The sequence below is a fragment of the Oryx dammah genome, unplaced genomic scaffold (genome assembly GCF_014754425.2).
Source record: "Oryx dammah isolate SB20612 unplaced genomic scaffold, SCBI_Odam_1.1 HiC_scaffold_24, whole genome shotgun sequence".
Lineage (NCBI taxonomy): Eukaryota > Metazoa > Chordata > Mammalia > Artiodactyla > Bovidae > Oryx > Oryx dammah.
The window spans coordinates 40717074-40733455 of record NW_024070208.1 but is presented as its reverse complement, the minus strand read 5'-3'; the positions used below and the strand labels follow the sequence as shown (position 1 = coordinate 40733455).

General features: G+C 36.5%; 1 long non-coding RNA gene across 1 annotated transcript; it reads left to right on the top strand.

Moving 5' to 3' along the window:
- Positions 1-4529: 4529 nt before the first annotated feature.
- Positions 4530-14668, top strand: LOC120882999. The gene is made up of 3 exons (XR_005725639.1): positions 4530-4543; positions 11010-11013; positions 14596-14668. It is a non-coding gene; the product is annotated as an uncharacterized LOC120882999 (long non-coding RNA).
- The last annotated feature ends 1714 nt before the right edge of the window (positions 14669-16382 follow it).

Here is a 16382-nt window from a genome sequence, read left to right as displayed (position 1 = left end):
GGTTAAATATTAAATCTCTCCTAGGGCTCAGTAGTACATCAGGAACTATTTTTTTTTTAAGAGAGACAAAATATGTCTCTAGAAAATATCATTTGACTCAAAGCCCAGGTGTTTGCACTTGACCATGAATTCTACACCCTTATTAAACTCACTTATTCATTAGAGCAGATTTTTGGTAGATTTTTTGAGACCTACCCATCATTTACCTCTTAAATAGACAACTTATTTATTTTGTAGAACTTAAAAGGAAAACTGCTCTTTTATATAAACCCATCTATTTAACAATTATGTTGCTCTTCTTTTGTTCCTGATGAACCTAGGTACTTTCTGCTATCACTTCCCTCCAACGTGAACAATACCTTCAGTATTCTCTTAGAGCAGATCTTCCAACAAATTATTTAATTTTATTTTATTAGCAATAAATTTATTCCTTTAATTCTTAAAGGAGTGATAGACATAGATGACAACACATTCATAAATAGAAAGATAGATGAAAACAGATGTGGATATAAATATAGATGATATAGATATATGTGTAAATGAAGATAAAGTAAATATGGAAATAGATAATAGATATATATGGGTACAGAAGCTTCAGCAATTTAATTATGTCATTCATTTATTTCCAAGTAACTGATGTGCAGTCTATTATTTTATAGCTGCTTTCAAATATTTTTACTCATTTTGGTTTTCAGAAATTTTATTGTGATGTGCCTAGGCATGATTTTCTTTGACTTTATCTTACTGAACTTCATTTCTTGAACTGAAATCTTAAATTGATGTATTTTACCAGCTTTTGAAGTTTTCAGCATTATTTCTACACATACATCTTTTGTCCATGTCTCTTTCTCTTCTCTTTCTAGAATTAAACTGTTAACATTGCAAAAATTGTCTTATATGTATCTGAGGCTCTATTCATAGTTTTTTAAACTTTTTGTTTTCTTTATTCAACTGGATATATATTTTTTTTATCTATCTTAAAGGTCATCATCTTTTGTGTGTAATCTTCATCATAATCTAGTGAGATATCATTTTAATTATTTTAATTTTCATTATTATCCCAATTAGTTCTTTTTTAAAAAATTAGAAAAGCACTTAACATGATTTCTATTTCTTAACAAATAATAGCACAATACACTATTATTAACTATTAAGGGCACTATGTTGCTCAGTAGATCTCTAAAACTCATTCATCTTATATACCTGAGTAAGCAGCTCCTGACTTTCTATTCCCCCATAGGCTGGCAACTATCATTTTGCTGTTTCTATCAGTTCTACTATTTTAGATGCCTCACATAAGTGAAATCATGTCATATTTGTTTTTCTGTGATTGGCTTATCACACTTAGCACAATGTTCTCCAGGTCCATCCATATTGTTGTGTAAGACACAATTCCTTTTTTAAAGCTAAATAATATTTCCTTGTTTGTGTATAATATATTTTCTTATTCATTTATCCATTGATGGACATTTGAGTTGCTGCTATATATTGACTATTGTGAATAACATTGCAATGAACATGTAATGCAGATATCTTGGAATCCTGATTTTATTTATTTGGGGTATATAGTCAGAAGTGAGATTGCTAGATCATATGAGAGTTCTGCTTTTAGTTTCTTGAGCAGTTTCCATATGTTTTACTTATAGTTCAGTTCAGTCACTCAGTCATATCTGATTCTTTGTGACCCCATGAACCACAGCACGCCAGGCCTCCCTGTCCAACACCAACTCCCGGAGTCCACCCAAACCCATGTCCATTGAGTAAGTGATGCAATTCACCATCTCATCCTCTGTCATCCCCTTCTTTTCCGGCCCTCAATCTTTCCCAGCATCAGGGCCTTTTCGAATTAGTAAGATCTTTGCATCAGGTGGCCAAAGTATTGGAGTTTCAGCTTCAACATCAGTCCGTCAAATGAACACCCAGGACTTCTTTCCTTCAGGATGGACTGGTTGGATCTCCTTGCAGTCCAATGGACTCTCAAGAGTCTTCTCCAACACCACAGTTCAAAAGCATCAATTCTTCAATGCTCAGCTTTTTTATAGTCCAACTCTCCCATCGATACATGACCACTGGAAAACCAATAGCCTTGACTAGACGGACATTTGTTGATAAAGGAATGTCTCTGCTTTTTAATATGCTATCTAGATTGGTCATAACTTTCCTTCCAAGGAATAAGCAACTTTTAATTTCATGGCTGCAGTCACCATCTGCAGTGATTTAGGGGCCCAAAAAAATAAAGTCAGCCACTATTTCCACTGTTTCCCCATCTATTTGCCATGAAGTGATGGGACCGGAGGCCATGATCTTCATTTTCTGAATGTTGAGTTTTAAGTCAACTTTTTCACTCTCCTCTTTCACTTTCATCAAGAGACACTTTAGTTCTTCTTCACTTTCTGCCATAAGGATGGTGTTATCTGCATATCTGAGGTTATTGATAAGGCTCCTGGCAATCTTGATTCCAGCTTGTGTTTCTTCCAGCCCAGCGTTTCTCATGATGTACTCTGTATAGAAGTTAAATAAGCAGGTGACAATATACAGCCTTGACGTACTCCTTTTCCTATTTGGAACCGGTCTGTTGTTCCATGTCCAGTTCTAACTGTTGCTTCCTGACCTGTTTGCAGGTTTCTCAAGAGGCAGGTCAGGTGGTTTGGTATTCCCATCTCTTTCAGAATTTTCCACAGTTTATTGTGATCCACACAGTGAAAGGCTTTGGCATAGTCTATAAAGCAGAAATAGATGTCTTTCCTGGAACTCTCTTGCTTTTTTGATGATCCAGCAGATGTTGGCAATTTGATCTCTGGTTCCTTTGCCTTTTATAAAACCAGCTTGAACATCTGGAAGTTCACAGTTCATGTATTGTTGAAGTCTGGCTTGGAGAATTTTAAGCATCACTTTACTAGCGTGTGTGATGAGTGCAATTGTGCAGTAGTTTGAGCATTCTTTGGCATTGCCTTCCTTTCTGATTGGAATGAAAACTGACCTTTTCCAGTCCTGTGGCCACTGCTGAGTTTTCCAAATTTGCTGGTATATTGAGTGCAGCACTTTCACAGCATCATCCTTCAAGATTTGAAATAGATTAACTGGAATTCTGTCACCTCCACTAGCTTTGTTCGTAGTGACGCTTCCTAAGGCCCACTTCACTTCACATTCCAGGATGTCTGGCTCTAGGTGAATGATCACACCATCATGATTTCCTGGTCATGAAGATCTTTTTTGTACAGTTCTTCTGTGTTTTCTTGCCACCTCTTAATATCTACTGCTTCTGTTAGGTCCCTGCCATTTCTGTCCTTTATTGAGCCCACCTTTGCATGAAATATTCCCTTGGTATCTCTAATTTTCTTGAAGAGATCACTAGTCTCACTTTTAGTGAGAATGCATATTTAGGCATTTAGTTTGTGTCTACCTTAATTTTATGCAGCATAGGTATAATTTTTGCTTTAAATATTTTGTGATAATTCCAAATTCTGGATCACTTGAGGATTTGCATTTGTTGATTATATTTTCCTTTTAGAACTGGTCACAATTTCCTATTTATACATATGTCAAGAAATTTCCAACTATATCCTTAGATTTTAAATATTAGGTTGTGGAGGATATAGATTTTTCCATAATTTAAAAAAATTTTGATTTTTCTTTCATTTTGATTCTTCATCTGTTTTAGCCATCAATTTAATTAACTTCAGCTCACAAAGGCTTTGGAAGCTTCTCCCATCAAAGGAAACCATAAAAATAAAAACACAAAAGATAATCCATAAAGGAAAAAATATTTGCTTATGATATGACTCCAAATTTTACAAGCAGCTCATATAGCTCAATATCAGTAAAAAGGTGAAATCAAAATGCAGTCAGAAGACCTAAATAGACATTTCTCCAAAGAAAATGTGCAGGTGGCCAAAATGCACAAGAAAAGATGCTCAACATTTCTATTAGAGAAATGTAAATCAAAACTATAATTAGATATTAACTCCCACCAATCAGAATAGCCATCATCAAAAAATTGACAAACAGTAAATGCTGGAGATGGTATGCAGAAAAGGGAACCTTCCCACACTGTTGGCGGGAATGTAGATTGATAGAGCCACTATGGATAACAGTATGGAGATTCCTTAGGAAACTAAAAATAGAGCCACCATATAATCCCATTACTGAGTGCATATTCAGAGAAAAGGATACATTCACTCTGATGTTCATTGTAACATTGCTTACAATAGCCAAGATGTGGAAGCAACCTAAATGTCCATTGATAGAAAAATAGATAAAGATGTGGTACATATATAGTGGGATATTACTCAGACATTAAAGAGAATGAAACAATGTCATTTCCAGAGACATGGATGGACCTAGAAATTGTCATACTGAGTGAAGTAAGCCAGAAAAGAAAAACAAATAATATTGCTTATATGTGGAATCTAGAAAAAATGGTACAGATAAACTTATTTAGAAAGCAGACATAGAGTCACATGTAGAGAAGAAACTTATGGTTACCAAGGGGGGAAATGGAGTTGGTATGAATTGGGGGTTTAGGATTGATGCATATACATTAGTATGGACTTCTCAGGTAAGGCTAGTGGTAAAGACCCCACCTACTATTGCAGGAGGCATAAAGATGCAAGTTTGATCCCTGGGTTTGGCAGACCCCCTGGAGGAGGGCACAGCAGCCCACTCCAGTATTCTTGCCTGGGAAGTCCCATGGGCAGAGGAGCCTGGAAGTCTACTGTCCATGGGGTCACAAAAAGTAGGACATGACTGAATTGACTTAGCACACACTTGAAGAGTTTGATTATAGATATGGCATAAAAAAATATTGTCAGTGCTCTGTGGTGACCTACTTGAAAAGGAAATCTAAAAAAAGACAAGATATATGTATACATATAACTGATTCACTTGGCAGCAGAAACTAACACAACACTGTTAACCAAATATACTAAAAAAAAAAAAAGATAACCAACTAGGACCTACTGCACAGTGTAGAAAATGCTGCTCCATATTCTATAATAACCTAATTAGGAAAGAATTTGAAAAAGAATAGATACATGTATATGTATAACTGAATCACATTGCTGTGCACCTAAAATACAGCACAATATTGTCAATCAATTATGCTCCAATATAAAATACAAATTATAAAAAGTAATGTATGGAAGACTTAGATAAGAGTTAAGTGTTAATTCAGTTTTAAAGGCCTTTGCTCGGTGTCTCTTTATTCCTTACATGCACAGTTCAGAGTCCAGTCTGAGGCTTGTTTGGGAACATATATGAAACCAAAAAATTTCCTTCATCTTGTCTCTTCTGGAAGATTTTTCCTGTGTTCTCAGCTCTGCAAGTCCCACACTTGTACTTCTAGCCAAAAAGTTCAAATTATTTTAAAATTTTGTTTGTTCACATCATTGTTTTGCCATGTAGCCCTATGACATCCTCAGGCCAAAGCCATGAGAGAGAGAGAGAGAGAGAGAGAAAAGAAGAAGCTGATTTCCTTGAGTCTCATTTCTTCAAAATTAGACATCTGCACACACTACCTGCTTTTGTTACCTTTTCAGAAGGAAGAAATGAGTTCTGCTAATTTATTTGGGTAAGAAGTTAAATAAAGGATTGAAAATAGACTAGTCAATTGTAAAGCTGAGGTTTGGTGATCCTAAGAATGATCTTACTGGAGTGGTAGAGATGAAAGGTTTTCAGTTCAATTTTATATAAAATATAATATTGTAAGTTAGAATAATTTGATTTTTCACATCAGTTTAATATGCAGTGGATTGTTAAATTTTAATTGTTTTAAAAAATTCAATGTCTTCATAATGCTTATTCACAAATTCCTTACTTTTATTGTTGGATGATCTTTTCATATTTTGAAACTGTGACCTAAAACACTGACTTTGGAAAGCACTAACTGTGACAAAATCTTTTAGTACATTTGTTTTCTTGTACCTCCACCATTTCTAAATGCTCCACAAAGTAGGGACATTTTATACTAGTGGTAAAGAATCTGCCTGACAATGCAGGAGACGCAAGAGATGTCCAGGTTCAATCCCTGGACTGGGAAGATCCCCTGGAGAAGGAAATGGCAGTCCACTCCAGTATTCGTGGCTGAAAAAGCCTATGGACAGAGGGGCCACATGGGTGACAGTCCACGGGGTCACAAAGAGTTGGACAAGACTGAGCATGAACACACACACATACACATACACACACATTTTTTTAATTTAATATGCTTTTCTTAAAGCTGTTTACAGTGTATGATAAAAATAATCTAAAAACCAGTAATAATTAGGAATTGATCACACAAAAGAAATGATAAATTTTATCTGCATTTTCATATGTTCAAACTCTGCACCATAAATAGGAAATTAAGAGGGACTAAACAGTTAACATTACTTTGCCGACTAAGGTCCGTCTAGTCAAGGCTATAGTTTTTCCAGTGGTCATGTATGGATGTGAGAGTTGGACTGTGAAGAAGGCTGAGCACTGAAGAATTGATGCTTTTGAACTGTGGTGTTGGAGAAGACTCTTGAGAGTCCCTTGGACTGCCAGGAGATCCAACCAGTCCATTCTGAAGGAGATCAGCCCTAGGATTTCTTTGGAAGGAATGATGCTAAAGCTGAAACTCCAATACTTTGGCCACCTCATGCAGAGAGTTGACTCATTGGAAAAGACTCTGATGCTGGGAGGGATTGGGGGCAGGAGGAGAAGGGGACGACAGAGGATGAGATGGCTGGATGGCATCACTGACTCGATGGACGTGAGTCTGAGTGAACTCCGGGAGTTGGTGATGGACAGGGAGGCCTGGTGTGCTGCGATTCATGGGGTCACAAAGAGTCGGACAGGGACTGAGCAAATGAACTGAACTGAAACAGTTATGATTAAAAAAAAAAAACACATCATCTGCATCCTCATGTTGTCACACTGATCCAAATGATGATACCTTAGAGTTTCCAGCACAAATTTAAGAGATCAAATTTTTTAAAACAAATGTGTCCATTGAGAAATTTGTATTAATGTGTTGGAAATCCATTGATAAAACTTTCCTCTGTAATATGTATGTGTTTCCATGGTACAGTCATCAATTAGCATATTGAAATTGCCCCTTCCATGCCAAATAACAGTTTTTGCCAAGAAAGGAAGACCCATGAAGTCATTGTTCTCTCCACTGAAGTTCTTACCTGGTGTGGGTACGTCTCAGAGCAGCTGCCTATTCTTCCTGAACTCGTGTCTATTAAATGATCCCCAGCATCCAATCCATCTGCCCAAATGCTGCACTGACAGTCACCAAAGTTGGTGGATAATGTTAACTATTTGCCAAAAATAAGTAAAGACATCATTTTTCTCTAGGAAAAAAATGTGATTTGGACAATAACAATTTTTTATTTGGAAGCTCTCTATCATTGCTCTCTCTTCACAGTAATCCTTTCATCTGACTGAAATACAAACAAACAAACAAAAAAGCATGTTAAAGAACATAAAGTCCTTCACTGAAGAAGCACTATGTTCAGTTTTGATTTGCCACAGTCTGATTAGAAACCTGAGGAATGTTCTGGGACAGTGTGTAAATAGAACAAGAGAGTTCAACTTGCTTCACCTGATACTTCCTGAAATTACTTGATAGTTTGGAGTGATGTAGTGAAACGATATATTCTTTGTTCCTCTTTGGCAGCATTTAAATAATTTATTTTGTTCGATCTTACAATTCTTTCTGGAAACATCTATCAACAACTAAAAATCAGATTTAGAGATATTGGAAAATAAATATGAATTCCATGCAAATGAAAGCTAAATGCTGAAATTGAGAATTTGGTTAAAAATGTCAATACATTATCCTATAAGACTAAAGTTGTCTAAAACATGCTAATATCAACAAATGATGGGTATATGTAACAAATACTTAAGTTGTTAAAAGCCTCTCATTTTTAATGTAAAAAGTACCAAAATAGTGAAAACTCACTATGTAAACTTTAAATAATTTGTAAGTGTAAAGAATAGTAGTTGAAAACTCCCTTATATATACCCAGCTGTGGATGTGACTGGTGATAGAAGCAAGGTCCGATGCTGAAAAGAGCGATATTGCATAGGAACCTGGAATGTCAGGTCCATGAATCAAGGCAAACTGGAAGTGGTCAAACAAGAGATTGCAAGAGTAAATGTCGACATTCTAGGAATCAGCTAACTAAAATGGACTGGAATGAGTAAATTTAACCAGATGACGATTATATCTACTGCTGTGGGCAGGAATCCCTCAGAAGAAATGGAGTAGCCATCATGGGCAACAAAAGAGTCTGAAATGCAGTACTTGGATGAAATTTCAAAAACGACAGAATGATCTCTGTTCGTTTCCATGGCAAACCATTCAATATCACAGTAATCCAAGTCTATGCCCCAACCAGTAATGCTGAAGAAGCTGAAGTTGAATGGTTCTATGAAGACCTACGAGACCTTTTAGAACTAACACCCCAAAAAGATGTCTTTTTCATTATAGGGGACTAGAATGCAAAAGTAGGAAGTCAAGAAACACCTGGAGTTACAGGCAAATTTGGCCTTGGAATGCGGAATGAAGCAGGGCAAACACTAATAGAGTTTTGCCAAGAAAATGCACCAGTCATAGCAAACACCCTCTTCCAACAACACAAGAGAAGACTCTACACATGGACATCACCAGATGGTCAACACCGAAATCAGATTGATTATATTCTTTGCAGCCAAAGATGGAGAAGCTCTATACAGTCAACAAAAACAAGACCAGGAGCTGACTGTGGCTCAGATCATGAACTCCTTATTGACAAATTCAGACTTAAATTGAAGAAAGTAGGGAAAACCGCTAGACCATTCAGGTATGACCTAAATCAAACCCCTTATGATTATACCTTGGAAGTGAGAAATAGATTTAAGGGCCTAGATCTGATAGATAGAGTACCTGATGAACTATGGAATGAGGTTCATGACATTGTACAGGAGACAGGGATCAAGACCATCCCCATGGAAAAGAAATGCAAAAAGGCAAAATGGCTGTCTGGGGAAGCCTTACAAATAGCTGTGAAAAGAAGAGAAGCAAAAAGCTAAGGAGAAAAGGAAAGATATAAGCATCTGAATGCAGAGTTCCAGAGAATAGCAAGAATAGATAAAGAAAGCCTTCTTCAGTGATCAATGCAAAGAAATAGAGGAAAAGAACAGAATGGGAAAGACTAGAGATCTCTTCAAGAAAATTAGAGATACCAAGGGAACATTTCATGCAAAGATGGGCTCGATAAAGGACAGAAATGGTATGGACCTAACAGAAGCAGAAGATATTAAGAGGTGGCAAGAATACACAGAATTGTACAAAAATGATCTTCACGACCCAGATAATCATGATGGTGTGACCACTCCTTTTTTGACTAAGCCAAAGCCTTTGACTGTGTGGATCACAATAAACTGGAAAATTCTGAAAGAGATAGGAATATCAGACCACCTGACCTGCCTCTTGAGAAACCTGCAAACAGATCAGGAAGCAACAGTTAGAACTGGACATGGAACAACAGACTGGTTCCAAATAGGAAAAGGAGTACATCAAGGCTGTATATTGTCACCCTGCTTATTTAACTTATATGCAGAGTACTTCATGAGAAACACTGGGCTGGAAGAAGCATAAGCTGGAATCAAGATTGCTGGGAGAAATATCATAACCTCAGATATGCAGATGACACCACCCTTAAGGCAGAAAGTGAAGAAGAACTAAAGAGTCCCTTGATGAAAGTGAAAGAGGAGAGTAAAAATTGGCTTAGAGCTCAACATTCAGAAATTAAGATCATGGCATCTGGTCCCATCACTTCATGGGAAACAAAAGGGGAAACAGGGGAAACAGTGGCTTACTTTATTTTCAGTTCAGTTCAGTTCAGTTGCTCAGTTGTGCCTGACTCTTTGCAACCCCATGAATCACAGCACGCCAGGCCTCCCTGTCCATGACCAACTCCCGGAGTTCACTCAGACTCATCCATCGAGTCAGTGATGCCATCCGGCTATCTCATCCTCTGTCATCCCCTTCTCCACCTGCCCCCATTCCCTCCCAGCATCAGAGTCTTTTCCAAAGATTCAACATTTTGCATGAGGTGGCCAAAGTACTGGAGTTTCAGCTTTTTTTTTTTTTAAGTTTTATTTTTACTTTATTTTACTTTACAATACTGTATTGGTTTTGCCATACATTGACATGAATCCACCATGGGGGTACATGCATTCCCAAACGTGAACTGCCTCCCACCTCCCTCCCCATAACATCTCTCTGGGTCATCCCTGTGCACCAGCCCCAAGCATCCTGTATCCTGCATCGGACATAGACCATCGATTCGTTTCTTACATGATAGTATACATGTTTCAATGCCATTCTCCCAAATCATCCCACCCACTCCCTCTCCCTCTCAGCTTTAGCATCATTCCTTCCAAAGAAATCCCAGGGCTGATCTCCTTCAGAATGGACTGGTTGGATCTCCTTGCAGTCCAAGGGACTCTCAAGACTCTTCTTCAACACCACAGTTCAAAAGCATCAATTCTTTGACACAGCTTTCTTCACAGTCCAACTCTCACATCCATACATGACTACTGGATAAACCATAGCCTTGACTAGATGGACCTTTGTTAGCAAAGTAATGTCTCTGTTTTTCAATATGCTATCTAGGTTGGTCATAACTTTTCTTCCAAAAAGTAAGCATCTTTTAATTTCATGGCTGCAATCACTATCTGCATTTATTTTTGAGCCCCCGAAAATAAAGTATGCCACTCTTTCCACTGTTTCCCCATCTATTTCCCATGAAGTGATGGGACCAGATGCCATGATCTTAGTTTTCTGAATGTTGAGCTTTAAGCAAAACTTTTTCACTTTCCTCTTCCACTTTCATCAAGAGGCTTTTTAGTTCCTTTTCACTTTCTGCCATAAGGGTGGTGTCATCTGCATATCTGAGGTTATGATATTTCTCCCAGCAATCTTGATTCCAGCTTGTGCTTGCTCCAGTCCAGCGTTTCTTATGATGTACTCTGCACATAAGTTAAATAAGCAGGGTGACAATATACAGCCTTGATGTACTCCTTTTCCTATTTGGAACTAGTCAGTTGTTCCATGTCCAGTTCTAACTGTTGCTTCCTGACCTGCATATAGGTTTCTCAAGAGGCAGGTCAGGTGGTCTGGTATTCCCATCTCTTTCAGAATTTTCCAGTTTATTGTGATCCACACAGTCAAAGGCTTTGGCATAGTTAATAAAGCAGAAATAGATATTTTTCTGAAATTCTCTTGCTTTTTTGATGATCCAGCAGATGTTGGCAATTTGAACTCTGGTTCCTCTGCCTTTTTAAAACCAGCTTGAACATCAGGAAGTTCACGGTTCATGTATTGCTGAAGACTTGCTTGGAGAATTTTGAGCATTACTTTACTTTATGGGGGGGGGGTCAAAATCACTGAAGATGGTTATTGCAGCCATGAAATTAAAAGATGCTTACTCCTTGCAAGGAAAGTTATGACCAACCTAGACAGCATATTAAAAAGTGGAGACATTACTTTGCCAACAAAGTTCCATCTAGTCAAGGCTATGGTTTTTCCCATAGTCATATATGGATGTGAGAGTTGGCCTATAAAGAAAGCTGAGAGCCAAAGAATTGATGCTTTTGAACTGTGGTGTTGGAGAAGACTCTTGAGAGTCCCTTGGACTGCAAGGAGATCCAACCAGTCCATCCTAAAGGAGATCAGTCATGGGTTTTCATTGGAAAGACTGATGTTGAAGCTGAAACTCCAATACTTTGGCCACCTGATGCAGAGATCTGACTCATTGGAAAAGACCTTGATGCTGGGAAAGATTGAGGACAGGAGAAGAAGGGGATGGCAGAGGATGAGATGACTGGATGGCATCACTGACTCGTGACACTTGGATTTGGGTGGACTCCGGGAGTTGGTGATGGACAGGGAGGCCTTGTGTGCTGTGATTCATGGAGTTACAAAGAGTCGGACACAACTGTGTGACTGAATTGAACTGAACTGAACTACGTCATGGACTATAGCATGTCAGACTCTGTCCATGAGATTTCCAAGACAAGAATGTTGCAGTGGGTTGCCATTTCCTACTCCAGGAGATCTTCCCAACCCAGGGATCAAATCTGTAGCTCCTACATTGGAGGCAGATTCCTTACCACTGAGTTACTTGGGAAATCCTAACCATAACATATGTATGCATAATTTGACCATATGCTGTCTATTTTGTTCAAAGAATATTAGAAGTAAAAATGAAAATTAATTGGCATGTCAATTTAAATATTAAAAGATATTAATTCTGCCTATGTTTTTCTCTTTTATAGTTTTTGGCCCTACATTTAAGTATTTAATTCATTTTGAGTTTATTTTTGTGTTTGGTGTTAGGAAGTGTTCTAATTTCATTCTTTAACATGTAGCTGTCCAGTTTTCCCAGTACCACTATTGAAGAGGCTGTCTTTTCTCCACTATATTTTCTTGTTTCCTTTGTCAAAGATAAGGTGCCCAGAAGTGCATGTGCTTATCTCTGGGCTTTCAATCTTGTTCCATTGATCTGTATTTCTGTTTTTATGCTGGTGCCATATTGTCTTGATTACTGTAGCTTTGTAATATAGTCTCAAGTTAGGAAGATTGATTCCTCTGGCTCCGTTTTACTTTCTCAAGATTGCTTTAGGTTATTTGAGATATTTTATGTTTCTGTACAAATTGTAAAAATTTTTGTTTTAGTTCTGTGAAAAAAATGCCATTGGAAATTTGATAGGGATTGGGTTGAATCTGTAGATTCCTTTGGTTAAATCAGTCATTTTTACAATATTGATTCTTCCAATCTAAGAACATGGCATATTTCTCCATCTGTTTATCCTGTCTTTGATTTCTTTCATCAGGGTCTTATAGTTCTCTGCGTACTGCTCTTTTGTTTCCTTATGTATGTTTATTCTAGGCATTTTATTCTTTTTGTTGAAATAGTGAATGGTATTGTTTCCTTAATTTCTCTGATTTTGCACTGTTAGTTATAAGAATGCAAGGGATTTCTGTGTATTAATTTTGTATCCTGCAGCTTTACTAAACTCATTGATTAGCTTTATTAACTTTCTGGTGGTATCTTTAGGGTTTTCTATGTGTAGTATCATATAACCTGCAAACTGAGAGCTTTACATTTTCTTTTCAAATCTGGATTCCTTTTATTTATTTTTCTTCTCAAATGGTTGTGGCTAGGATTGCCAAAACAATGTTGAATAATAGTGGTGAAAGTAGGCTCCCTTGTCTTGTTCCTGATCTTAGAGGAAATGGTTTCTGTTTTCATCATTGAGAATAATGTTTGCTATGGTTTTGTCATATATTGCCTTTATTGTGTTGAGGTAGTTTCCTTCTGTGCCAATTTTCTGAAGGGTTTTTATAATAATATGGGTATTACATTTTCTCAACAGGTTTTTCTGCATCTACTGAGATTGGCATTTTTATCTTTGATTTCTTAATATGGTATATCACATCTATTAATTTGCATATATTGAAGAATCCTTGCATCCCTAGGAGAAACTCCACTTGATCATTGTGCATGATTGATCCTTTTAATATGTCATGAAATTCTTTTCAGTAGTATTTTATCTATGAACCACCTCCCAGAATAATAGAAATAAAAACAGAAATAAACAAATGAGACCTAATTGAACTTAAAATTTTTACACAGAAAAGGAAACTATAAACAAGATGAAATGAGAGAAAATAAAGCAACTAACAAAGGATTAATCTCCAAAATATACAAGGAGCTCATGCAGCCCAATATCAGAAAAACAGGAAATCCAATCAAAAATTGGACAGAACATCTAACCAGACACTTTTCCAAAGAAGACATATGTATGAGTAACAAATACATGAAAAGATGTTCAACATCATTCATTATTAGAGAAATACAAATCAAATCTACAATGAGGAATCACCTCACATCAGTCAGAATGGTCATCATCAAAAAATCTACAAGCAATAAATGTTGGAAAAGATGTGGAGAAAAGGGAACCTCCTTACTCTATTAGTGAGAAGGCAAATTGATACTACTAATATGGAGATTCTTTAAAATCTAGGAATAAAACTACCTTAAGACCCAGCAATTCCACTACTGGCCATAAGACCTGAGAAAATCATAATTCAAAATGATACATGAATCCCAATGTTCACTGCAGCCCTGTTTACAATAGCTAGGACATGGAAGCAATCTAGATGTCCATCTACAGATGAATGGATAAAGAAGATGTGGCAAAAGAAGTGAAAGTGATAGTTGTTCAGTCATTTCAAATTCTTTGCAACCCTATGAACTGTAGACTGTCAGGCTCCTTTGTCCATGGGATTTTCCAGGCAAGAATATGGAGTGGGTTGCCATTTCCTTTTCCAGGGCATCTTTCCAACCCCAGGACCAAACCTGGATCTCCTGCATTGCAAGCAGATTCTTTACTGTCTGAGCCACCAGGGAAGCCCAAGAAGTTAAGTTCCAGCTGGAGATGCTAGAGATTGAATACAGAACCTCATGCATGCTAAGTGTATGTTCTACCACTGAGATGTCCATCTGCAAATGAATGAATAAAGAACATGTGGTATATCTATACAATGGAATATTATTCAGCCATAAAAAGGGATAAATGTGAGTCAGTTGAAGTGAGGTGGATAAAGCTAGAGCTTGTCATACATAGTGAAGAAAGTCAGAAAGAGAAATACAAATGTCATATATTAATCCATATATGTAGAATCTAGAAAAATGTACTGATGAACCTATTTGCAAGGCAGGAATATAGATGCAAACACAGAGAACAAAGTTTTGCAGTGGTGGAAGGAGACAGTGGGACAAAGAGAGAACAGCATTGACATATATGCACATGTGTATAATCTATAGTTAATGGGAACCTGCTATATAGGACAGGGAGCTCAACTTGGTGCTCTGTGATGACCTAGAGGGGTAGAAAGGAGAAGCTGGAAGAGGAAGGAGGCTCAAGTGGGAGGGAATATATGTATACTTATATCTAATTTATGTTGGTGTATGGCAGAAACCAACACAACATTATAAGGCAATTATCCTCCAATTCAAAATAAAGTCAAAGAAAAATTTTAAAAGATATTAGCAAATCACCCTTTGGAAATCTATTATAATTCATCATTATTATTACAACTATTATTATTATTATATTGGTTTATAGAAGTTTTATGAATTCTATATATTCATATTTCTATGCTTTCATATAATATCTGTCTACTGCAAAATTGATGTCTGATATATTTTAACATTTTTCATGTTAAAAGTTTCAAATCATGATAAATACTATATAAAAGAATCAAGAAAAATATTAGTATATTTCTTTCTATATCTAATTTGTAAATAATATGTTCTTCACTCCAATAGTATACAGATATTTTTGACTTTTTTTTAATTTTTAGTTGTTCCAAGTTTAAAGTTTAGAATTTTCAATTGTTTGGAATTTGATTAATCACTTAGTATAGGAAGTACTATTTTTTTTTAGTATAAAGTTCAAAGTACTAGCATATTGTATCAGTGAAATAGTTCAATAGTCATTTATTTTCCCTTCTGACTTGATAAACCATAATTTTAACATATAAAATTTTTCATTGATGTGTAGAGGAATATTTGAACCCTGTTTCCTTCATTAATTCATTTTTGCTTCAACTTCCCATGGTGCTATATTTGTATGTGCATACTAAGAAATGAAGGTGAGTTCTCCTTTCATTGTTCTTTCTATTTATTCCTATTATGAATAGCTATCGGTTGTTTTATAACTTTAATTTTTACAAGTTTATTACAAAAATATAAGAAGTCATAGGATATTTCATGTGAAGTGATAAGATATTTCAAATTCAGTTTAAATCTTCTAAAAATTTTATTTTCACTGTCTTCAGAATTGAATTACAAACCAAAAAGTTTTTAAACATAATATTATATGTTTAGTTAGGTAAATGGAAATATTTTTCCTATTTGCCATCTTCTGCCTTAAAGAAGGATTATTTCTTTTTTCCAGCTGATATATTATTAATAGTATAAGATTTGAGCATTAATCTCTTTTTAATGACATTTCTGTATTTGCATAATTTCATAATATGCAAATTATGTCCCATTCTTTGAGACTCCAATGGACTTTAGTTTGCCAGGTTCCTCTGTCCATGGAGATTCTCCAGGCAAAAATACTGGAGTGGGTTGCCATGCCCTCCTCCAGGTGATCTTCCCAACCAGGGATAGAACCCAGGTCTCCCTCATTGCAGGCAGATTCTTTCCAGAGCCACAGGGAAACTCAAGAGTACTGGAATGTGTAGCCTATCACTTCTCCCTGGCAACCTCCTGACCCAGGAATCAAACCAGGGTCTCCTACAGGCATCCATTGCAGGTAGATTCTTTATCAGCTGAGCTACCAAGGAA